This window comes from Abramis brama (assembly GCF_963993115.1).
Source record: "Abramis brama genome assembly, chromosome: 10".
NCBI classification, from domain to species: domain Eukaryota; kingdom Metazoa; phylum Chordata; class Actinopteri; order Cypriniformes; family Leuciscidae; genus Abramis; species Abramis brama.
Window position 1 is genome coordinate 1,276,898 of NC_139972.1, and position 27,182 is coordinate 1,304,079.

The 27,182-nt window shown below is 39.6% G+C and overlaps 1 protein-coding gene and 1 long non-coding RNA gene across 2 annotated transcripts in view; one reads left to right on the top strand and one right to left on the bottom strand.

Moving 5' to 3' along the window:
• The window catches only part of LOC311091345 (NACHT, LRR and PYD domains-containing protein 3-like), a 256,345-nt gene that overhangs the window by 99,515 nt on the left and 129,648 nt on the right, over positions 1 to 27,182 (bottom strand). The gene's annotated exons all lie outside the window — the stretch shown is intronic.
• On the top strand, positions 25,645 to 27,141 carry LOC311091411. The gene is made up of 5 exons (XR_014608078.1): positions 25,645 to 25,794; positions 25,913 to 25,999; positions 26,131 to 26,172; positions 26,441 to 26,565; positions 27,052 to 27,141. It is a non-coding gene; the product is annotated as an uncharacterized lncRNA (long non-coding RNA).

Genomic DNA, 27,182 nt, shown 5'->3' on the forward strand with positions numbered 1-27,182 from the left:
ACCGGGAAGTTGGGGGAAGAAGGGGAATTAGTCTTAATATATGTGAGCCAACGAGATGTCGGGACCAGCGTATATTGAACCGCGAAGCGGATCAGATCCTCAGTCCATGGCCGAGATGTAGAGATCTTTCGGAGACCAGCTCGCAGATGGATCTTTATCTCCAGCTAATGCTTGTGTTTCACACACTGTTACGCTACTTGGATTATATTTGAGTCGTTTAAATAAACTCTGTCTGATTTGTACTCCTGATGGTCTTCCTCTTTGTTCTACATCGTGACACACACAGACGTATCGCATGTGTTCCTCAACGCTTGCAGAGCCGCTCGTCTTCTCTCCTTTAGTGAAGGCTGACGAGGATGGACAGGTAAAATGAGATGCAGCCTCCTGATAATGCTGACACTGGTTCTACACTGAGTTGTAGTCGACAGCATGATCACCTGAGCTGGGATTTGATGCTATCCTGAGCTTTATCTCCTGCTCCCTGATTCCTGCTTTATCAGACAATCATTCATATTCCTGAATCACTATTAAATGTGATGAATGTCACTGATCTCCATTCAGTTCAGCTGTTCCTGCTGAAACACACTCACAACAAACGACATCTTGTGTTTATGAGAAAGTGACTTGACACGGCTATTGTGTGATATTTAAAGAGATGAAGCTCTACATAAGGTGAATCTGCAGCTTTAGAGAAATATCCATTGAAAAAACCCAAGCTCTTTTATTTTCCAAGATAAACGTGTCGCTTGAACGCTATTGTCATGGAAATGAGCTGATATATAGTTGACAGCTGAAGAGGTTGATGAGGGCCAAACCATAAACACCTGTGACAATTAATAACCATGACAACTGATTAGTTGTCATGGAATGCGCATGCGTCGCGTCTGAACGCGTTGTTGTCTTTGGAGCTCCCGATTGATTTATAATTCTTGATTTCTCTTTAAACTCACTTACAACGAACATTTTCTATTTTTCCTCACCTCACAGTTACAACGCGGACTGTTGAGCAGACGCGTCTCAAGCCTATTAGTGATCCAACGTCGGATACTCTTATAGGTTACTCCTGTGGATCACGGCTGAACGCGTCTTCTCCACACTCACTTACGGTACAAACAAACATTTTTTCGCCTATCGTGCGTCTACTCTACACCTGTACCACTAAAAAGACGGATTATATCCAAGACTTCAGTCATAAATTAGTATTAATATTGATAGCATCACTGGTAGCGTCGTTGCTAACTTAACTTACTGTCCATCTGTTAAAATGGCGAATATAGATGTAAGTAGTCTACCTTTTGGTGCAGGTGAGGACACATTTGAGCTACACGCGTTGCAGTCTGAGCTGGAAGCTGTTGAGAAACAGATCCACGACCTTTTAGTGAGAAAAGCCGAGCTGATAGACCGGCGGTTAGCTCTTGAAACATCACGCGCCGATGAACACAAATCAGTGATCAACGTTACTAACCCGCTGACTCCGACCTCGTCTACTCCGTGCGTTACTCAGCATCGGTCACGAGCGTCGAGGCCGCGATCAGCTATGGTCTCGTTTACGCCGGCTCCAACATGCCACCACGAAGCCTGGATATTTCCGCAGCGGAAGACGCGAGTCAGGTCTAGACCAAGAAAACTCTCTCCGACCCTCCCGGTTTTCGAGATATCCACACAAAACCGCTTCTCCCCTCTTCGCGAAACAGAACGCGATGCTGTGATCATCGGTGATTCCATCGTTCGACACGTACAAGCTACGTTAAATAAAAGTAAGGTGCATAGTCACTGCTTTCCTGGTGCTCGTGTTTCTGAAATCGCTGCTCACGTTCCCGAGATTCTGAACGAGCGCGTCGGAACTGTGGTCCTGCACGCGGGAGGGGCCGACATCAGGCTGCGACAGACAGAGGTTCTGAAGAAAGACTTCAGGAATCTGATCGATACGGTACGCAGCACATCGCCTGATATAACGATCATTGTGTCAGGACCGCTTCCCACGTACCGACTAGGTCATGAAAAGTTTAGTAGATTATTCGCGCTAAATGAATGGTTAATATCATGGTGCAATGAGCAGAAACTGCTCTTTGTAAATAATTGGAATCTGTTTTGGGAGCGTCCTAGGCTTTACCGTGCTGATGGCTTACACCCAAGCAGATTCGGATCGGATCTTCTGTCAGATAACATCTCCAAAATGTTAAATACCTTTTGACTAGTAACCAAAAGTTCAAATCATAGTCTCTGCTGCACCAAATTAACTGATATAAATAGTGTAGAACATTGCATAGAAACTGTCTATTCCTCGTTTAGTGAGATCAAATAATAAATCTACTGCAGGATCTAGAAAAAATCTAATTGTTATTAAACCAGAAAATGTTGCCATTAGTAACCAAAAACAATTTCTAAAGCTAGGTCTTCTAAACATTAGATCACTCACACCTAAGGCAGTTATTGTAAATGAAATAGTCACGGATAATAGCTTCGATGTACTTTGCCTTACTGAAACTTGGCTTAAACCTAATGATTATTTCGGTCTAAATGAGTCTACTCCATTAGGATACTCCTATAAGCACGAACCCCGTCTGATTGGTCGTGGCGGCGGTGTTGCAGCGGTCTATAGAGATATTCTCAATGTTACTCAGAAAACGGGTTATAAGTTTATTTCGTTTGAAATACTTGTACTAAATGTTACGCTCTTAGATGTTAGAAAAAAATCCATATTATCTCTAGCCTTGGCTACCGTATATAGACCGCCTGGGCCTTACGCTGATTTCCTAAAAGAGTTTGCAGATTTTCTCTCAGATCTATTGGTCAATGTAGATAAAGCATTAATTGTTGGAGATTTTAACATACACGTAGATAATCCAAATGATGCGTTAGGGGCTGCGTTTATAGATTTATTAAATTCCTTTGGGGTCAAACAAAACGTCACCGGACCAACTCATCGTCTTAATCACACACTCGATTTAATTATATCATATGGATCCGATCCAACCGATATAGATATCATTCCACAAAGTGATGATGTCACTGACCATTACTTGGTAACTTGCATATTACGTACTGCTGTAATATGTCATGCGGCGCCGCGTTTTCGACCAGGCAGAACAATCCTTCCATCCACCATAGATAATTTCTCGAGTTGCTTATCTAATCTGTCTCAGCTGCTGCCTGAACCCAAACAAACAGATGAACTAGAAGAACTAACTAGCACTATGAGCACCATTCTCTCTAGATCATTAGATGTTGTTGCACCCGTTAGATTAAAAAAGGTCACAGAGAAAATTAAAGCACCATGGTACAATAATACTACGCATGTTCTAAAGAGAGAAACCCGTAATTTAGAGCGTAAATGGAAACAAACTAATTTAGAGGTCTTTAGAATCGCGTGGAAAGACAGTATGTCACGTTATAAAAAGGCCCTAAAAGCGGCCAGGGCTGAGCATCTCCGCAAACTAATAGAAAACAACCAAAACAATCCAAGGTTTTTATTTAACACCGTGGCTAGACTAACAAATAAACAGACGTCACCCGAACAAAATATCCCGTTACAGTTTAGTAGTAATGATTTCATGAACTTCTTCACTGAGAAAATAGAAAACATCAGAACCACAATTGTAAACGTTCAATCCTCAATCGCACCTTATAATTCAGCCTCAATTTCCCCCCCGCAAGAACAATTACAGTGCTTTACAACTATAGAACAAAAAGAGTTAAATAAACTTATCACTTCATCTAAAACAACAACATGTTTATTAGATCCTATACCAACTAAACTACTGAAGGAAGTGTTACCTGTAGTGGAAGAGCCTCTCCTCAATATTATTAACTCGTCTTTATCTTTAGGTCATGTTCCAAGAACATTTAAACTGGCAATGATAAAACCTCTCATTAAGAAACCACAATTAGACCCGCATAATCTAGCAAATTATAGACCCATTTCAAATCTACCTTTTATGTCTAAAATACTAGAAAAAGTTGTGTCCACTCAACTGGGCTCTTTCTTGCAAGAAAATGATATCTATGAAAAGTTTCAGTCAGGATTCAGGCCGCATCATAGCACTGAAACTGCGCTCGTTAAAATCACAAATGATTTACTCTTAGCTTCTGACCAAGGCTGCATCTCAATACTAGTTTTACTTGATCTAAGTGCTGCGTTCGATACTATAGATCATACAATACTCTTAGATCGACTACAAAATTATACTGGTGTTCAAGGACAAGCATTAAGCTGGTTTAGATCATACTTATCAGACCGCTACCATTTTGTCTATTTAAATGGAGAAAAATCGATCATAATTCCAGTAAACTATGGAGTGCCGCAGGGATCTGTGTTGGGCCCTCTGTTATTCTCAATATATATGCTGCCACTTGGAAATATTATAAGGAAACATGGAATTAGTTTCCATTGTTATGCTGATGACACTCAAATATATATTTCATCACGGCCAGATGAAAACGCTAAATTATCCAAATTGACAGAGTGTGTTAAAGATATAAAAGATTGGATGACGCGTAATTTTCTTTTATTAAATCCAGACAAGACAGAGGTAATACTTATCGGTTCAAAAAACCGCCCACAGAACCTCTCACAATACAACTTTGACATCGTAGGATGTCCTGTTACTTTATCCTCTACAGTAAAAGACCTGGGTGTTATACTCGATTGTAACCTGTCTTTTGAAAATCATATTTCGTATGTTACGAAAACAGCCTTTTTCCACCTTAGAAACATTGCTAAGCTACGTAATATGCTATCAGTTTCTGATGCAGAAAAGTTAGTTCATGCATTCATGACCTCGAGACTAGATTACTGTAATGCTTTATTAGCCGGTTGTCCTGCATCCTCAATAAACAAGCTACAGTTAGTCCAAAATGCAGCCGCTAGAGTTCTTACTAGATCAAGAAAATATGATCATATAACACCGATTTTATCATCACTACATTGGCTACCTATAAAGTTCCGTATTAATTATAAGGTATTGCTATTGACTTATAAAGCCCTAAACGGCTTAGCTCCAGTCTATTTAACGGATCTTCTATCACCCTATAATCCATCACGCCCTTTAAGATCAATAAATTCGAGGCTTTTGGTCATACCTAGGATATCCAGATCAACCAAAGGAGGGAGAGCATTTTCGCATTTGGCTCCAAAACTCTGGAATAGCCTTCCTGATACTGTTCGTTACTCGGACTCACTCTCCCAGTTTAAAACTAGATTAAAGACGCATCTTTTCAGCCAGGCATTCATATAATATTGTTAATCTCACAGTTTCAAACTACAATCCGGCCTCTAGTTCATAAATGCCAGAGGAGAACTGGCCCCCGACTGAGCCTGGGTTCTCCCAAGGTTTTTTTTTTCTCCATTAGGTCACCTGATGGAGTTTTAGGACACCATTAGGTCACTTGATGGAGTTTTTCGGTTCCTTGCCACTGTTGCCTTTGGCTTGCTCAGTTGGGGATATTTTGGGGATATTTAATTCAATTTTATTCTATCAATCAATAAATTCCACTAGAAACAAACTTTGTTGTATTATTTTATTTTAATACTGTGAAGCTGCTTTGATACAATCTGTATTGTGAAAAGCGCTATACAAATATACTTGATTTGATTTGATTAGTGGCGGGAAAACTGAACAAAGGAACACATGTGGCTGAACATGACAAACTAAAAGTCCATGAAAATGAAACTAAGATCGAGTGTCTGTGACACTGTGTGTGAAGTGGAAATATTGTTGGAACTTTAATCAGGAAATTCATAATAAATATTACTAAAGCAAGATGCACTTATTGGGTCTCATTCATGAAACACGAGCAGAACGAATTTGTGTGTAAATCGTGTGTAAAGTGGTTCTGGCGTAAATTTTCGGATTCATTAAAATGTTCGTATTTCCCAAATGTTAGTTGGTACGAAAGAAATCTACACCTGGTCCCAGCCACGCGTAAATAGTGCGTTTAACATCCGAACGTTTTGCTCATTAATAAGGCTGCCTTTTAATTCACCTTAATCGGGTACATATTTACACAGTATTTAGAAAAAAGATTATATATAGTAGGCTAATTACATACGGTTTTTCTTTTTACTTTTATTACGAGAGCCAGTAATAGCATCTGCAAACGGAACACAAGTCCGCAAGTCTTATTTTTATTTTATTTTTATTTATTTTTTATATTCAAGCTGTTTATTTATTTATTTATTTATTTATTTTTTACAAGTCCGCAAGTTACAAGTGTTGCAGTCAAGCTTCATGTCGAACCATTTTCTTTTCACTTCTGGGACTGTTCGATTAACAGATGAAACTCCATTAACTGCATCTGTAATATGCTGCCAAGCATTTTTACCTAAAGCATTTAGGTATTACCTAAAAAAATCATTTTTTTAGGACCTGATACGCCACTACGTACGCTTGAAAATAAAATGTGGCGTTTTGAATGAACTTCTGATAATAAAACTTCAATTTCTGCATCTGAGAAATTTCTCTTCTTCATTCGCTTTTGAGAAGACATGTTGAAATCCTTCGTTTGGTGTCATAATATGATGCCCATATATAGTTGTCAGTCGGTTTTAATGGGCGGGATTTATGGTAATTAAGAATGAGCGTGCACGCGCGTCCCATTTACGACTGAATGGAATTCATTAACCCACACACACATTTCACTATCAAATCTGACGTTTACGAAGTATTTGTGAATCAGGAGAAGAATTTTCGGGAATGTCTCTTTACGCGCAAATCACTCACATATTTACTCGTATATTTACGAATGTTTAATGAATGAGACCCATTAAGAATGTAGAAAAGGGAAAACTTTAATCACTTTTTTAATGAATGTGTCTCATTGCAGTCAGTAACAACACAAATCAAACGCAGAGAACAAGCGTGCGAAACACAGAGGAGCAGCAGCTGATGCACATGTGTTTCTCTCTAATGAGGAGGAATCAATTAAATCCAACCTTTACCAATCTTTAGTTTCCAATCAGTGGTTCAACATCATGATTTCAGTAAACGTCCCAGATATCCACATTTCTCTAGTCCACATCCTTGCTTCAGTTCTGCTGGTTCCCCGGCCCAAAGCTGAACACAGACACTCACAGTTTCCTCCGGCCCAGATGTGGCCCACAGCCGTTAAAATGCCTCTTCTTTATTGATATGACCCAGATCTGGCCCACACACTGAGAAGTGCCTTCATTGTTTGATATGACCCAGATCTGGCCCACACACTGTAAGATCCGGCTGAGAGTCGCTTGCTCCTCGAGACAGATGTGACCCACACACTGCCAGTCAAACACTAATTCAACCATTTAAGGGCTTTTATTATAACATTAACAAACACACTTTAACATAATCATGCATTAACAATGAACAAAAACACTATAATATTAACATTTATTAACAACACTTTTAAACCACAAAATAAACAATAGAAAAACAAACACAAACTCTCTTTTAACACTAAATAATTTCCTTGTGCAAAAGTCCAGTCATATTTAATGATATAGTGCTTTATACAGTACAGATTGATTAAAAGCAGCTTTACAGGTATAAACAGGGCAATAATGATCAATGATCAGAGTTCAGTTCTGCTGTAAAGCGACTCTAGAAAGACAATAGTGTCATTGATCAGCTGAAGTCAGTTCAGTGTTGATTCAGTTCAATAACTGTGTAAAGTTCATCAAATATGAAACGAGTTCAGTTCAGCTATAAAGCAGTGACGTCCTCGTCCAGCTCAGTTCAGTTCTCCTCCAATAGTGTCAGTGCCGTCAGATCAATAATAGCGCTGAATATGAAGTGGCATAAACTAAGCGAGCCAGAGGCGACAGTAGCAAGAACCCAAACTCCATCAGGAGACAGAATGGAGGACAAACCTGACCAGTTCTCCTCTGGACAAACGAAGGAACATGGTGTGATTATGAGTCCAGGCTGCATCACAAGTCAGATTGTGGATTGATATGATTCAGAGTGTTTGATTGAGCTCCTTCTGCTTGAAGATTGGGATTGGACGCCAGCATTAGGTGTGAGGATCTGAAGCTGGTCATCGGGTCTGTGTGGAGGACTTGTCTGGTTCTCCTGGTCTTTGCTGAGGATCTGTGCCGATGACTGTCGAGTCCACGAGGTCTTCACAGGCGCTTTGTCTCTAGGGCTCGTCTAGTTGTCCTGGTCTCTGCTGACCATGCTTTTATTACGTCTAGACTAGACTACTTTAACTCTTTATATGTGTGATTGGATCAGTCAGCTCTTCATCTCTTACAGTTAGTCCAGAATGCAGCAGCTCGGCTCCTAACTGGGACTAAAAGCGTGAGCACATTACCCCAGTTTTAGCCTCGCTCCACTGGCTTCTGTCCGTCTCAGGATTGATTTGAAGATTTTATTGCTTGTTTTTAAGGTTTTGAATGGGTTGGCTCCTTCTTATTTCTCAGAGCTTTTACAGGTGCGCTCTCCTGTCAAAGCACTGAGGTCGTCCAATCAGATGTTCCTAAATGTTCTGAGATCCAGGTGAACACATAAAGGTGAGCGAGCCTTCTCAGTGCTGGTCCTGATCTCTGGAAGAGTCTACCGGTTCATATAAGAACAGCTCGGACTGATGACATGTTTAAATCGTTGCTTAAGACCCTCCTGTGTTCCTTAGCTTTCATTTCCAGTGGAGTTTTGCTCCTGTGACATTCTCTACTGTGTTTATGTGTTTATTTGTGTGTATCCTGACATTGTTAAGCACTTTGGTCAACTGTGGTTGTGTTTAAATGTGCTATACAAATACATTTAAACTTTGACCTGTTGAACTTTGACATTCAGGGCTGCGTTGTGCTGGTTTTAGGGTGCAGGTCCACCATCTGATCTGGATACGGACTGGAGAACATAATCCAGATCTCGCCATATTAAAACCAGACCATATTTCTCCTGGAGGTGAAAAGCTGTCAGACATCAGACGGAGTCGAGTTTGAGCTTTTACAGCGCTTGCATTATATTATTCTGTCTTTTACTGCATATGATAATTCATACTCAGAAAGTAGAACTGAAGTGACATTCATTTCAAGATGATTAGTAGTTAAAACATTACATAATGTCCCTGCATTGTTTTGCATTCTGTGACTTTCAGTCGAATAAAAGACAGTCATATATTTCGACATTGAAGATTTCTTAAAAATAGTGTTGAAATATGGTCTCGTCTCGTTCTCGTGAACCCAATATCGTGTCTCGTCTCGTTAGATCAGTGTATCGACACACTCCTAGAAGACACTAAATCTCATCTCAGCATTTCATCATTTACTCTCAACATCAACATTTGAGAGATTTATACCATTGGAACAGTTTTGATAAAGTTAGTGATAAGATGTTCCCTCATTAATTAAAAATAATTCAGAATAATGATAATTATACAAATTAATTAATTGTTATTTTGTCATTAACTTGTTTTAAGTAATATTAGTAAAAATGTTTTTTATTAATGAACCAAAAATGTATTTATTAGACATTATTGTCCTTTATATTATACCGTCGACTCTATAAACTTCAGATGACAGTCGGGACAAGATTCCCCTGAGAGAGTCTGAATTGAAATGTTTTTGTTAGTGACTTTATCATAACAATATTAAGGCACATTATTTAGGATCTATGACCTAATGTTTGAAAATAAAAACATTGTCTTGTAACATATTGCAATGATAACTATCAGAGAATAAGAAGCGAGGAAGAAAGAGAGAATCATGGAGAATCCTGAAGAGACGGTGGACAAAGCGAAAGAGAAGCGGAAAGGTTGAAAGAAAGACATAAAAACAGGACAACATCCCAAAAGCCTGAAATCAGCTCCACATGAAGCGCTGGTGTCGTGTCTGTCAGGGCTCTCAGTAATCTGGGCAACACGCGTTTCTTCAGTGCAGTCGTGCAGGAAAAGCCTCAGAGTTAAAAGAATCACACATTCTGAAAGAGTTGCTGTTAAACGTGAAGAAGGTCTCCAGACATGAATGATGTGCTGGTCTCTTTCTGTTTGTATGTGAGGATTGATGAAGCAGAACACAGATGAGAAGAGCATCTCTCCATCACACCTGCACTGAACTCTCAGCTGCTACTGATGCCACACTAAACCCTGGGACAGTGTGAACGGCACAATCAGTTCTGCCGGAGGGAAACAGCAGCTGGACATCACAGACCTTCATCTGTGCTTCAAACATCTATCAGGAGTGTGTTCTCTCAGTGCTTGTGCTCCTCCACACACCACACACTCACACATATGCTGACTGAACATCAGGCATGGTGTTATTTGATGGCAGCTGTGCTTTATGTGCGGGACCACATACATCACATTTACACATTTATATTCATTTTCATGCTGATTTAAGAGAGCTGAACGAGGAGTTGAAAAGCTCATATATCTGTCAAATGTTATATTGTCATTTCTTTATTTTACTTTACAGAATATAGTAGTGATGGGACGGTTGATGCCGGGGCTCCGATGCTCCGATGCAGTTTTCAAAGCACTATTGTATCACACACTGTACCGATGCTTGTGTCGAAATGACAATACCACGTGATTGATGACGTCTGAAGCTTCGAGCGTCATGCAGGATCGGAAGGTCGGGACAGCTGGTCCTCATCTGATGCAGAAAAGGGAAATGATTATCGAAGAGTCATTATTTAAAGGGATACTCTACCAAAAAATGAAAATTTGGTCATCATATACTCACCCTCATGTTGTTTCAAACCTGTATGAATTTCTTTCTTCTGCTGAACAGAAACAGGAAAAAAATATACTATGGAAGTCAATGGTATCTAAAACTGTCTGGTTACTGACATTCTTCTAAATATCTTCCTTTCTGTTCAGCAGAAGAAAGAAATTCATACAGGTTTGAAACAACATGAGGGTGAGTATATGATGACAGAATTTTCATTTTTCGGTAGAGTATCCCTTTAAACGATTTAACACTACACTTTCCTATAACATCATTTACATATTTTATTATATTCACATACTTGTATATGCTATATTATTGCTCAATATGTGAATGTGTTGGCCAGGCTACACATGACACGAGTTGTGTCTTATTGGCAGAGATTAATTTAGATGGGATTAGACAGAACTGTATTGATCCACACTTGTATGTCCCTGACTTCCGAAGCTTTGTTTGGTCACGTGCTTTTCTGCTCTGTGGTGATTTGTTAGATATAGTGGAGAAAACAAGTGTGACCACCAGATGTCACTAATGCGCATTGTGTTAAAAGCTTCGAGTAATGAACCTTTTTTCGGCACAATTTGATGAAAGCCTCAAATGCTTCAGAAAGCCTCGGTTTCACATCACTAGAATATAGGCTCATGTGTGCAAACTTTAGATGATTATAAAATAACTTCAAGTATTTTGTGTGGTACTACAATCTTGCAACCAATTCCACTCTTACAATTATCAGATGAGGTAAAAAAAAAAAGTGTTTTTTCAAGAGAATTGTCAACTATCAGTGGTTAAATACTGACTAATGGCAACATGATTCTGCACGTGGATAGTAAATCTTCGTCAGGTGATATTGATAATGTGCTTGTAAGTGTTTCCAACGCTATTCCCCAATCTAACTGGATTGAATTTGTCAGTTGTCTAGTAATTTGCTTCAAGAATCAAGTCCTGAATGCAGTTTTGGGGGCCTTCCTGGAAAATGCTTACAACTAAACACTAAAAACATTGTGCATGAGCGTCCTCTTCTGCCTAATAATGGTATTGTAATCTTTTCTCTGGCTTGTGGAACTAACTGATCACAGTTTGGCTGAATATTTTTAACACAATTTAAATCTTTAAATTGTGCAAAACACTTGATTTCTCTGGAGGCCTGTAGAAAGTTTCTGCACCTCAAATTTGGTTTGTTTTCGGCTGCTGTGTGAACAGTTACATTCTTAGCGTGCTTTATCAATTTATTTTAATCTCAAAACGTTTATATTGTATCCCTTATGCTGAATTCCTGCATTGTTACGTTACAACTCAGTTAACCAAAAATAACCTGCAGGGAACATTCTGGGAACGTTCTCTTTAGTTTACAAAAAAGGAACCAATAGAGAACGTCCCCACAACATTCTTAGACTTGTGTTCTCTCCTCTCCAAGTTTGATGTCAGCAAAGAACAGTAAAGTTAAGTTGAAATGTATAAAGATAATATGATGCCATAAAGAATCGCATGCGCAGGGTAAGATTTGTGAAAGTATACATAAGATTGCAAGCGTAAATAAAATTTGCGTGTGCAAGAGATGTATAAAGCTGTAAATTGCCTTTCAAGTGTAAGAAAAAATATTTGCAGCATTTTACTGTTATTCGTAAGTGTGATGCATGTATTGTGAAAATGCAGCTTCATGCTTAGGCCTACGAAAAATAAATAGGATCTGTATTCTTCTGACTTCCTTTTTTCCACGCTTACACTTTTGGCACATTTTTTTCACACAAATAGGGGTAACACTTGTGTGTAATACACATGATTCAGGTCTATTTTATCTGTATAGTTTGATATTGTTTGTACATCTATAGATAGATATCCATACATCCATCCATCATCCAAACATCCTTCTATTATGGATCAATATCATGGATAGAGATATATAAAAGGGCTGCACAGTTTTGCAATAAATAAATAAATAAATAAAATAATCAAATATTGTAATTGCTATTGAATTATATTTGTGTGTGGCAGCTGCTTACAAAATTATTATTAATAATAACAGTAATAATAATAAAAACACATTTTAAAGGGTTTATTGCATGAAAAACAGGCTTTCAAATAAAAAACAAGTGATCAATGCATAGTTAAAAAATGTGAAAAAAATCATATTTTGACATTTAAATTCCAACATTGTTTGTGAAAAGTTCAACAAAGTTAAATGTGGCTAAATAAATAGTTGAACCACAACCTGAAATGTTGTGTGGCTCCCTGTTTTCATTTCATTATTGTTGTAAACTTGGCGGCTTAGTTGTAACACAGAGCTACAACTAACCCCGCCGTGTAAAAAATATTTTAAGCCTAGCTAACAGTTGCTAGGAGTTGCTGATATGTTTCAAAATGGTGCTATGTTTTAGCCAACAAGACAGTGATTAAGGTAATATAAAGTTAGATTTGGTGACGTAGACACCCAACTCAGAAACCGGAAAAACTGTATGATGAAAAAATTTACTTGCATGGTGCCAAAACACTCTTTGTCTAGTATCGTCATGAAATCTTATAGATTTCACTGAGACCGTCCGTGGGAGACCGTCTTCTGGCAGCGAGAGAAAAAGAGCGGAAACACAACCTGCTTGACTCTGACTATGTCCAACTATGTTAAAGGTCTGTGTTACATTTAACCCTACGTTAGGTTGTGCCCCACGCTCCCCTACTGGTCAATGTGTATGCACATCCCTCAGTAAATAATAACCATCAAGTATTGCTTTTATCATTTAAAACACAGTGACATGCTATGGCAAGCCATTTTAGCTTTTATTCATCAATAATTATTGATATCAATAATTAATAAATAATTAAATTTGTACTATTTAAAATGTGAATTCTTGATATTAGGTACATACTTTTTCTAGTAACAATGTCTATTACTGATTTTAGGAATTACATTTTCATTAGTACTACTTAAAGGAGGGAGGATTGTAGTGGGAGTACTGGGATGTCAGGTATGACTGTGTGGCAATGGCCAATGGTTTACATGGCTCATGGGTCAGGTAGGAGGGCCCCTTATCTGAATTTTGCTTAGGGCCCCAGGGAGGTCAGGATCGGTACACCTTACTAGTTATACAAATGAAATAGATCAATGCATTTATCTCTATTCAAAGGGATGGAAACAGATGAAAATATTAGGCCTAAAAGATTCCTTATCCTGTGGCTCCCTCTAGTGGGAAATATTAAAATCACAGCAGTCATCTTTCATATGAAATGGCTGATAAAATTTTAGAATTTGCAGTTAGCATCATAAATTCATAGGGTCCGATTTACCTTTGGTACTAGGACCTGACAAAAATTAACAAAATTAAACGAATACATAGTTGATATAAAAATTGGATGACTAGTAATTTCCTACTACTTAATGCTGAAAAAAATGGAGATTCTAATTTAAATAAAATTCTGTAAGTAAGAGAGTGCTGAGAAGGGTCCGCTGTCATTATACAATACGACAGAGGCCTTTAGAGGTCCAGCTGGTCCAAAATGCAGCAGCTAGAATTCTTGCTGGAAGAAGAATTGACCATGACCATGTTAGCACAGTTCCCTGTTAAACTTCGCATACATTTTAAAATTTTGCTAATTACTTACAAAGCATTAAATGGTTTTGCTCCTCATTACCGCTCTTAATTTATTATAGTCCTTCACGTCTATTGCGAATTTAAAAAGGCTGGCCAGTTGATAATACCTAGAATATCAAAATCAACTGCAAGCGTTAGATCATTTTCCTATTTCCTATTCCAAACTCCAGAATAGTCTTCCTAGCCTTGTTCAGGAAGCAGACACACTCTGTCAGTTTAAATCTAGACTAAAAACACATCTCTTTAACCTGACATACACATCACACACTTTCAATTTCTATTATTCAAATCTGTTAAATGACTGCATAAATTAGGGCAACCGGAACCGGGAACACTTCCTATAACATTCAATGTACTTGTTACATCATAAGAATGGCATCTGCGCTAATATTAGTCTGTCTTATCCTTATCCCGAGGTTACCATAATCAGCCAGATCCAGATCAGATTGTGGACCTGCACCTAGACATGACCAAACCAAGCCCTGAATGTCAGCAGAGACCGTGTCTACTAGACAATCCCCTGTGAAGGCATCGTCGACATGATAGCCATTGGCACAGATCCTCAGCAAAGACCGCAAGAACGTCTAGGTTACTAATGTAATCATTCAGTCACGTTTAATGTTAATGTCAGTGACTGACGAACTGGGATCCCTCTGGAAGACGCCACAACTGCTGCCCCTACCAGGACCCTTAGTAAGCCAGCTAATCTCCCCGCACGTGTTGGGGGCGGAAGTAGAACAATTATTGATATTTCATTCACACTGAACATTGAGACTATTGGATAATAGGAAAGAGTGACCCGTCCTCAGAGGGGAATGGCGCAGCAATCGTGACAGAGCCATCTCTCCCGCATAACACCTGTTTGTAGACAATACACAGGAAGACACCAGCTCCACTTGGAGATTGTAGAATCTTGCGAATATGTTAGGGGTCGCCCAGCCCGCAGCTCTGCATGTCTGCCAGAGAGGCTCTGTGCGCCAACACCCAGGAGGAAGCAACACTCCGTGTTGAGTAAGCTCTCCCTCCCATGTGGCACAGTTCGTTTTAGGATTGGTATGCTAAGACAATGGCGTCCACTATCCAGTGGGCCAACCTCTGTCTGGAGACAGCATTTCTGACAAAGCATGGGCTGGGTCTGCCTCCTCTAGGGGCAGCGTTTGCAAGTTTACCACCTGGTCCCTGAAAGGAGGCCCGAATTCCAGGCATGCTTCATCGACCGAAAAATACCTGCAGGTCCCCCACCCTCTTAATAGATGTGAGTGCAGTCAGGAACGCTGTCTTGAGAGACAAGATTTTAATCTCTACTGACTGCAAGGGCTCAAAGGGTGCTCTCTGTAAGGCTGTCAGGACCAAGGAGAAGTTCCAAGAGGGGATGAGGCTTGGCTGAGGAGGATTCAACCTCCTGACGCCTCTCAGGAACCTGATGATCAAGTCGTGTTTCCCAAGAGACTTACCGTCTACTGCATCGTGGTGTGTGGCAATAGTGGCAACATACAATTTCAGGGTAGAAGAAGACAGCCTTCGCTCCAAACTGTCTTGCAGGAAAGAAAGCATGACGTTGACATGGCATCTACAGGTGGGAAGAACACCCAACGAAAAGTTTCCACTTCAGAGCGTAGGGCTAGTACGGCTAGTAAGTACAACCATTAAGACCTGCCCCTCGTCCTCCCTGACCTTGCACAGCTTAATTATTATTATATTTTTTACTAAAAGTTAAATTAGAGAGCTCTGTAATCACATTTTTACTAAGAATTGAGTTGAATTGGATAGTTCTATAACTGGAATTGTTACTAGAAATACTGAAATGAAGAGTTCTCTGATGTAATTGTTACTAGTAAAAATTAAATTAGGACGAGTAACACTGGGAACATTAAAAGATAAAAAGTCTTACCATAAACCTTGATGCAGTTCAAGATAAGAGGGAGAGAGGCTGCCTATTTAGCATGCATTGGAATAAATTCCAGTTTGTTACTTGTTCATTTCCCACAATTGATCTGAATAACTCGCTCCTACACAGTGCTGCTACCTGCTCTCTCTTGACTGTTGGCCTGTTGACAGTGTCCTCTTTGCCAGAGGTGTAAAGTCCAGGTTCAGAAAGTAAAAGTCCTCCTCAGTGTTTTGTTCCAATCACCTGGATTTGCTAATTAGCACAATTTTTCAGCCAGACTAATTAGTGAAATCAGCTGGCTGAGTTCATGGGTGGAATAAACATATGGCAGGGCTTTTACTTTCAGACCCCTAGACTTTACACCTCTGCTCTTTGCACCGCAATGTTATTTTCACTGCTTAATCAAATTGATGTGGTGTGAGTGTGAGAGCAGCATCTATCACGCTGACTGGGTGAGAGTTGACAGCTCTGGTTTCCTGCATTTGTAAAAAAAAAAAAAAAGAAAAAATAGATGTGATGACGGGTGCTAAGATTAGGCTACTACTGCGATTATGGCAGTATGTGAAGTCTTTACAAACTGTTTATGGACTTATGGTTATTGTTATTTATGGTTTTGTGTTTCTGTTGACTATGGTGCAGTCTATTAGGTTTATGATACAATTGTTTAATCTGGTTTATTTTTCTATAACGTTCAATTATAATAAGTTTAAGATATGCTGTTTGAGTTGATTGCAGATAGGTGCACATATCAGCGGTCATCACAAAGTGTTATGTCTACTGTAGTTTTCCTGTGATGTATTTTTCCCACTAACTACACAGAAGTTGAAGTTGAAGTTGAAGTATCTTTAATGTCCCCAAGGGGCAATTTGGTTCACAACAAGAAGCCAACACATAAGCATTCACACAAAACACATAAAACCATAAGATAATAAATAGATAAAAACATAATACACGTGTACCTATAGTTTGTTGAGAAACCCAACAGCTAATGGTACAAATGATCTCAAATATCTGTTGGACCTGGCATGTTTTCGGTAGGTATACCTCCTTCTTGATGGTAGGAGGCAAAATTCTGAGTGTAATGGGTGAGTGATATTAGCCAAAATGGCCATTGCCCTCTGTGTAGCTCTGGCCTCGTACATATGCTCAATGCTGTTGAGATCAGTGCCAATTATTTTCCGACATATGCTTACATTTTTTCGCAATCTGTTTTTGTTCACAGAGACAAGTGGTAGTTATGCATTTTGTTATTTATTATTTCATATCTGTATTTATTTCCACATTGCAAACAGTTGCCCCACATGCTGTCTACTCACCATATCCTGTTCCTGTGACTCCTCAAAGGAGGGGGCAGGACTACAGCTTCCCTTTTTCTTGTGTTGGGTTAAACCATTTCTATTAGTAGGGAAGGGAACTTAACTCTTGGTGATGTAGGCATGGATAAATGTCCTATGGTGTTTACATGTTGTTTAAATTGATGAATGAGTTTATTTTATTTATTTTTGAAAGTTAAATGGTTAAATGGTCATATGTTTGACCATAGAACCCAAGTGCAGTTTATTATAAACAAAACCAAACATGAAACAAAAACGTGGCGTGGCATGAAATCTCAAAACAAGACATGAACAGAACTCACAAACAGTGGTTACATTGTAAAAAATATCTACTTGGTTCTACTTAAAATCATAAGTTAAGCAGCTGCCTCAAAATTTCAAGTAAAAACAAAATGGATTAATGAATTGTTTTAACTCATTATTTTGAGTCTTGTTAAGCTGTGAATTGCCTTCTGCGAGTCAACATGACTATACAATTATTGTTGTTTCAACTTTGCTATGCAAGTTCAAAATAAAGTGAACTCATTAATGAGCATTCTGTTCACTTATCCCCATTAGTGGGTTCAATTTAGCAATTTCTATTAAGTATTGTCTTTGAATTAGGGTATCAAGTTAAGATGATCTAAAAGAATGTCTTGTTTTAACTTAACAATTAATTATAAAAACACACAAAATTGAGTACAAAACATTTTTTTTTTTTTATTAAAACCAATGTTAAGCCAATACAAGCTATACATAAACACTTCAGTCATGCAATCATCTCAAACTTGTAATCAATACAGTCCAACAAAAGTAAATGTATCAAGTCCAACAAAAAAAATTGCGTTCATATATGGGCTGTTATGCATGACAAAAAGGTCTTACGTCACACATCCTGATGATGTCTGATGGCTCTTCTCTTAGGTAGTGTGGCAGAACCAGCAGAGCAGCAGTCCTTCTCCTTTTGTTTGTGACCTACAAGTCAAAAATAAGCAGTGTTGAGATTTTATTGCAAATATCTGGTGCCCAATTTTACAATTCTCAGCTCGTCTACTCACGTCTTTCTTCAGATAGTCCAAAATGGCTTTCAGTGCAGGCTTCTTTGCCGACTTGGTCGCAGCTTCGTACACTTCCAGCAGTCTTGGTGCCAGGTCATCAAGTCCGTCGAGGAATGACTCGAGAAGGTCTGTGCTTACGACTCTTTTGAACCCTGCCCGAACCTGAGGAGACAAAAAAGACAAAAAGGTTAAGAAATTTGAGAAAAGATTTTCAAAGCATAGAGTCACAAATTAGTAAGATAAGGTTGTCTGTTGTCAAAGGCTTTCATCCACTCAGTAATACTAAACACAATCCTCTCACTTATCTGTATGCACATTCACACCACCATTCGGACTAAAAAAAAAAAACATTTCTGAACGGACCACAGTACAGAATCAGACATCTCTCTAGTACTTCCTGGAGGGAAGCTCATACATGATATCCTGTCATTGGATTAAGTGATTAATCTTAGGCTGAGTGTTGTCTATTGTTATACCTGTCTCTCACAGAACATGGCCGGCCATCTAGCTATGACATCCCCAATCAGAGGTTGATACCCTACGATCTCCTTTCTGCGCTTGGAGAACGTGGCAGACATCAGCTCATCTGTCTGCTGGTGATCTGGGTCTTTTTTCAGCACTTCCACCTGAATTGGATTGCACAAGCACAAAGGAAACATACTAAGACAAAATAGTAGGCTTCACAGACACAAAAGCAAAGTGTAGGTAGTTAGTGTAATATAGGCAGGTATGTATGCAAAAATGTGTATGTGTGTGTATGATGTACCTCCATCATCCTCTGTTTTTCTTCCATGTCTTCATCACTCAGTCCTTCAGGGGGATCTGGACAGTAGTTTTGAAAAGAATTTTTAAAAAAAAAATTGTACACAACTGTTTTCAACATTGATAATAATAATGAATGTTTCTTGAGCATCAAATCATCATATTAGAATGATTTCTGAAGGATCATGTGACACTGAAGACTGTAATGATGCTGAAAATTCAGCTTTGATCACAGGAATAAATTACAGTTTAAAACAGATGTTTTAAATTGGAATAATATTTCACAATATTACTGTTTTTGTTTGTTTATTTTTAATCAAATAAATGCAGCCTTGGTGAGCAGGAGATACTTCTTTTAAAAACATAAAAAATCTGACTGACGTACCCCAAACTTTTGAACAGTAGTGTTATTTGGCCTTGACATACGGTCTATCAGAAATGGTGTTTTCTACAACAGTTTACAATGAAAACTGGTATCGTCTCAGATAAAGCTTTATCAACCGTCTCTGACTAAACTAAAAGACTGAACTGCTAGCAAACGTGTTCTAACTAACGTTAACGGTCGCTGAAATGTGCCTCGCTTAAATGACATCACAGTTGTTGCACATATCAAAAGGTAACGATAGCTAACGATAATCACGTTATTGGCTTCATCAACGCACATTCTTAATATCTACAAAACACGAACACTTACCAATAGCGAACTTGTTCACGCCAACCCGACTCGTCTTGTCTGACGGAAAAATGAGGCACCCGGCCGATTGAAGTTTGATTGCTTGCTGGCGCGTAAACTTGTTCGTCTCGAGGCCTGGCTTCGTCGGTAGTCCCCCGCACATGCGCAAAGAGCTGTCCTCCACTCAATCTGCAACACACCAAAGACTTGTACCCCACTCAATTTAAAATGGCAAGCACCTGGAATTTGTGATTCATTGAAGTAACTTATGAACCTAAATTGGAAGATTGAAAACTCAAACAATTGAGTTGAAATTTCATAACATATTAGTTTATGTCTGAGTTAATGACATATATAAGTTATCATAACTTTTTGATCAGATAATTTTTTACAGTGAGGGAACAAGACTTGACAAAGACACATGGCAAACATGAGGGCTTAAAGGTTGTATCAGCGATTTCAGGCCCAAACATGAATGATCACATTCATCTAATCTTTCCTAACGATCCGCTAGCTGCCCGCCCCATAAGAAGGCCGTCAAAAAAACGCATCTCTGTAGGCAGCCTAGGCTCTGAGATCTGGTTTCACCACCACTCAACCAAAATAAACACCCACCCTAACCTCACAACACCCACCCCTGTCGGTGATTGGTTGGAACACTATTTATTTTGGTTGAGTGGTTGATCTGACATGTCAGCTCTAAACACGTATGGCACGATCACACGGAAACCCCAAAGAACACACTCAGATTCCACAGTCAGTTCTGTTTTTCTCAAAAAATATGGCTTTAGTTTATCCTCTGTGACGTGTTTTTAACTTAACCATTCAACCATTTAACGTAAAATGTTTCACTTTCTGTAACACTGTGTCCAATTTTGTCTGTTTTGCAATTTCTTGTGCAGATATTGGAACACTATCCAAAAAGGAAACTCGGAATTGTAGTTTACTCTCATTACTCTCAACAGTCAGAGGTAAGCGTGACAAAGCGTCAGCGTTACTGTGTTGCAGGGAGAGTTTATATGTGATGTCATACTGATACACAGATAAAAATTAGTGACCATCTCTGTAGTCTCGCTGCAGCCAAGGTTGGTACGCCTGTATTCGGTCCGAATATCTTGACCAATGGTTTGTTATCTGTATATAGCCTAAATTTGCACCCATACAAGTAGTCATTAAATTTAATCACCCCAAAAATAATACTCAGAGCCTCTTTTTCGATCTACGAATAGTTAACTTCAGTCTTTGTTAGTGTGCGTGAAGCATACAAAATGTTTTTTTCTGTACCATCTGGAAATTGGTGTGAAATTACTGCCCCAACCACATATGGGGATGCATCACAAGCTAGGATCACTGGCAATTTAGGGTCATAATGTGTCAGCACCGGCGCCGAAGACTGCCTTGATTTTGTGCGTTCAAATGCACTTTTAAGTACTGATACATTTAGGTCTGATACATTTTTAGGCACAGGGGCTTTATCGATGTCTTCAGTTTTTTCCGGGATCGGGTGCAACCCTTCCGCATCGATGACATGTCCGAGGTACGTTACTCTATTCTGAAAGAAAGAACATTTTTCATTGTTTAGCCTAAGCCCATGTTCTTCTAGACGTCTCAAAACATTGCTCGGATTTTTCAAATGCTTGTTGGTGTCTTTTCCGGTTATTAAAATATCATCAAGATAGCACACAACACCCTCTAATCCTTGCAAGACCATATCCATGGTACGCTGGAAGATTGACGGCGCACTAGTGACCCCGTATGGTAAAGGATTGTACAAGTATAATCCCCGCTGCGTATTAACAGTGAGGAAAGGCTTACTTTCGTCATCCATTTTCAGTTGAGTGTACGCTTGCGTCAAATCCAGTTTGGTGAAATGTTTTCCCCCAGCTAGGGTAGAGAACAAATCTTGCGTTTTGGGTATGGGGTACTGATCAATGTCTAGCCATGGATTGATCGTCACTTTATAATCGGCACATATGCGAACTGAGCCGTCCTGTTTTGGGATACAGACAAGGGGCGCGGCCCACTTGCTGTGTAATAACGGAGAAATTACTCCTTGTTGCTCAAGTTCATTCAATTTCTTATCGACGGCCTTCCATAGTGCATAAGGCAATGGCCTTGCTTTGCAAAAGTTCGGTTTTTATTTACACGGTTGCAATTTTACCTTTTTGAATTTTGACCAGTACAAGCTCTCAGAGATGACCGACAGAGCGGCCCCAGTGTCTACCTCCATACACATTTTAACCCTGTTACATCTCACCATAACCTTATATGGTTTCACATACCCGGATAAGTAGTAGTTATGGTGTGCAGTCTCAAATCAGTTTGTTCTTCGGCAACATCCGATGGCAACGCCACGGCTCCATAAAATGAATCGGCCCGTCAGTCCATGAAGTTCACCTCCGCTCCGCTCCGCGATTAAAGAGAACGAGCAGTCATTTTTCTTGTAGAACAATGCTGCTCCTTTGATTTGAAATCAGTCCGCTTATTATTACAGACCCGTTCCAGATGACCAGCTTTTCCGCATCCCCGACACTGGAACTCTTTGAACTTGCAGTCGCTCGGTCCATGTCCTTTCCCCAGGCATCTGTAGCACTCTCGGCCGCTGATGCTCCTTTACTCCAGGTTGCGAAGCCCTGGACTCATGCTGCTTCACTCCCCGCAGGCCTAGATGATCCAGAATATCCACCCTACAATTTCAGATTTACAGATCGTAGAAAACAAAACCTATTATCTTTCTTAATTAAACAAAGTAAAACTGATCAAGCTAAAAAAAGGGCATTTAATTTACATTTTCAGTCTGCCAACTCCCATTCAACTGTACCATTCTCTCATAAATTACCTGCAGTATAGACGTTCCATGTTCAAATCCCCACTTGATCCACTCTTTGCAGATGACTCCAATCATCCAGCCATGAGATTCTGGTTCCAAAAACATTATAAAGCAGTTCTAATCCAGTCCGGTATCGCAGCAAATTAATTTTCAAGACATTCTTTTCATATCAGAGCAGCAACCACAGCCCCCCAATAAGGTCTTTCCCAACATCAAATTCAAAACCTTGGTTGTTGGTCATCAGAAGCCTTCAAAACCTACATCAGATCCAGCCGCTTCCACATCAGAAACGCACACCAAGCCCTAACTAATTAAATTGTTCATTCCCATGACCTGCGCACCATTCATTGTCACCCTCCAGCCCACTTTTTAAAATATCAAACCCATTTTGGCTCATCGTATTCACGCCTGCTACAACAATTTTTTTTAATTCCCGTGTCCCAGCCCTTCGAAGCGCTGGTCGAGCCCTCCTGACCGAATACAGCGGGCGCCCTCCGTTCGACTGCTGGCGGGGCCTACCCGTCCGATGCCGCGAACATCCAAGCTCCCTTCGGATGCTGCAAGAGCCCTCCCGGTCGAACGGTCAAGCTTGGTTTTGCAAATACCTTCTCATGCCCTTCACTTTTTGCGCTGGTTAATTTCACATCGTTTTACAATTGCTGTCCTGCGCTAACGTGGCTTTTTTGGGGAGTACTCTGGGTTCAAGCCAAATTCCGAGCTCAGACCTTCCGCAGGACATCCCGCCAAATTCGCAAAAATTACTATATCTGATTTCCTGTACATGTGAACTCATGAAATGAAGTTTTATGTAACAAAGTTAAGGAGGAGCCTGTTCATGTAATCAACCAATCAGCACAAGAGGAAGCGGTTATAAATATAGCCTCACCTCACCTCTGCTCTGTCCCATGACGGTTTCACAGAATCCCTCCACCACCCCATCACCTCACTCTTGACTGGCTTTCTATCCCAGTCAAAAGGGGGGAGTACTCTGGGTTCAGGCTAAATTCCAAACTCGGACCCTCCCCCAAACAGCATGCTAAATATGCATAAATTACTATATCTGATTTCATGTATGTGTGAACTCGTGAAATGGAGGTTGGGGAACAGATTCCGAAAGCTGGATTTTTTGCCGTCGGATTTCGTTACCCCCATGTTTCTTACACAATGAGGTTCTAATATGTACAAAACTGATGCTGGTTAAGCTACATCCACACATAGAATTAATTCAGCATCTTTTAAGCCACTGCATCAAAATCTCTCATCATGGGGTTGGGGGAACGGAATTTGACGGCTAGTTTTGCTAGAGTTTCTCTTTTTGTTTTTCCATGAGTATTGATTTGCCCTCCCTGATTTGGTTGATGACCTAAGGGAGGCAGAGGCACCGGAGGGAAGGCATAATGGTGGAGAGAGGGCCACCTGCTGGCTAATGCGTCCATAGAAGAATATTGGGCAGTGGGCCCAAGAATATCTTTCCAGGAGTCAAAGCCCAGCCTGCTGTCGCATAGGACACCCCAATTTTGCTTGGAGGCATCCATCACGACTACTTACCTTGTAGAAAACCAAACACACTTTTACTCTCAACTGATACAGATTGGGTGTTTCCAGGGGACCAGGGCTTTGGCACAGCCGTGACCCTGAAAATGAGGCGGCCCTCACCCATGCTCGAGTTGGGACGCGGGCGCCTTCAACCAGTGTTGATGGCTGCATGTGTAACAGGTCTACTGAGTAGGCTGCTGCCATTAGGCCCAGTAGCATCTGAAACATTTTCAGGGGGAGGTTGTCCCCAATTTTGAAGGACACCGCTAGTCTCTGAATTTTCAGGGAACGTTCCGATGAAATCCCCAAATATTTGGGATGAATCGAATACTGCCCCCAGGAACAAGATGCGTTGGCTGGGGGACAGAGAGCTTTTGCTTAGGTTGATCCCGAACCCCAGACTTGGGGTTCTGCTGAAGAGCAGAGATCTGTGTGCACATAGTTCCTCCTTCGATTGGGCGAAGATCAACCAATTGTCAAGGTAATTCAGGATGCATACTCCCATCCGTCTCAGGGGAGAGAGGGCTGCATCCATGCATTTTTTTGCCTTAAAGGTTAATAGTAAACTAACTTGGGTTGCTGTCCTTGTAGGAGGCTCGAACCTGAGGCTCGGCTTGAGCTCCGAGTTAAAATCCCCCTATGATGGAATTGCACATAAGAGGATAGAGATATTTTACTGGAGGAGAAGGGGAGGAGGAGGGCTGCCGGAAGAATTTGTCAATGGGATGACGTGGGGTCTGCTGTTTATGTAGTACACTAATATTGATGATTGACAGGACTGAATGTTTAGGCTCCTCCAATTACCAATGCAACATATTTGGATTACCAGAATCTTTAATAGTTTCTGCATCAACACCCAATATGCAAATTACCATGCTCGAAGACAAAGAGGCGTAAACTTTTTCCCTCCAAAAGCACAGTGAAATCAACAGCACAGTGATGTGTGAACTGAGGTCTTCTGCACACTAAGTAAATACAAGTAAGCAAGATTGCTTTTTGCTTTCCCTTCTGCTTTATTTGACATTTTGCATAATGTGCAAAAATAACATTAATACTAAAAAAGTTATAGTTATAAATCTTCCCGCTGCTTCCTTTTTCTGTCTAGTCTGAGACATAAACTGCACTGCTGCAATAAATCCATGTGGTCTGACTGTGGTCTGACTGTGGTCTGAAAAGTAAGTGCAGAAGAGAAAAGAAAACCAGCAGCACAGAGACATATAGGTTTGCACGTAACGTTAGTCAACATCAGTATTTAGCATCACGACTAGTTTTTCAGTCTCAGAGGGTGTGATATGATTCTTGTTACTGTGTGTATGTGTCATTACTTAAGTGTTTGAGACTAATGGAGCTGCAGCAGCATTTTTCTGTGTGTATAAATGAATATGAAGAGGGTGAGGGTGAGGGACAGGGAGAAAATGATGCTGTTAAAACAGAAGACATTTATCAATCTCTTCAGTACCCACCTGCAGACCAGGGAACTATTAATTGTACAACACTGTTCTCAGGTAAGACAGCAGAGGATGGGTGGATGGAATTCATGGCTGGATTGGAATTCAAGCAAAATGTTCATGAAGTTTACAATCAGTGTTTCTGTTTTAATCACTATTAATCTCTGTTTAACAGCGTTTTCTGAAAGGAAGTATGTGATTTTACTGTTTGCTGTGAACATACTTATCTCAACCATCATCCTTATTATTGTGGGCCTAAATTGTAAGTTTCATGGCACAGCATTTGAAATTTATTGAGGTACTAATCGAGAAAAAAAAGAAGTTTTGTGACAGTAATGGTTTAAATGTAGTTTGACAAAATATTTAAGAATAACATGCTTTTCCACCCCTTAGACTCTCACAATAAAGAAACACAACCAATAAAAGGACAAAAAGGTTAGTTTCAATTTTTATTAACTGATGAGCACGATTTTCAGCATGCATGTGTGAAACATCTGAAGGATAAACTGTTTCACACATACTTCATTGTCAGATATCTGATATGTTACATTTATGTGTCTAAATGTTCACACATTTGATTGTTCTTAATTTTGGTTGTGTTGTTGATCATCTTATGAGCTACAACTGAAAACTGAACTGTTAAAATCAATTTCTGTCAACTATACAATATACTTCATACTGAATGTTCTTTTTTATCTTTCAGAAGTGTGGCTTCTCTATGACAATGTGTTTTATTTGTTCTGGAGTGACAACAGTGACTGCTACGCTGCTGAGAGCTTCTGCTCTAAGAGGAATGCTAGCCTTGCCATGTTATCGGTGCATAACAAGGTGCAGCAACTATTCATACACTTCTCTCTCTTTTTCTGCATAAGTACACTAGAAACTGATGCAAAAACAGAATGGAAAACAATGCATTAACAAACAATACCAGTAGCAGTAGTGGAATAAAAACACAATATTTAACAATGCCTGTAACTGACAAAATGTAATAAATGTTTAAAAAAAAAATCCAACATGAAATAATAAAGTGAACATTACTGTACACAAGAGTAAACAGAATTAAAACGGTAATAACATTATTATACAGAGCTTATGAAGATGATGTCTGATTCTGAGACTGGGTTGCACATTTGACTGGTTCATTTACTGAATCCATAATTTTACCTTATAAATTGGTTATTATTCATTATATGGTTAATACAGCTGAGAGGGTCTGAGAGTGGCTTAAATTATACTATATTACTAAATTTAAATGAATTAAAAGTGAAATTTGTTGTACACATGTTCTTGAATGTTGTCTGTGTACATGGGCAGGTCTGGTTGATGTCTAGAACCAATGGAAAGCAATTTCTGGTGTCAAAAGCCTCATTAGACGGATCTGGAGACAGTGCTTCTTCGTTTGGGGTAATGCACTTACATTTTTTAAAATTTTAAACCTTTAAGAT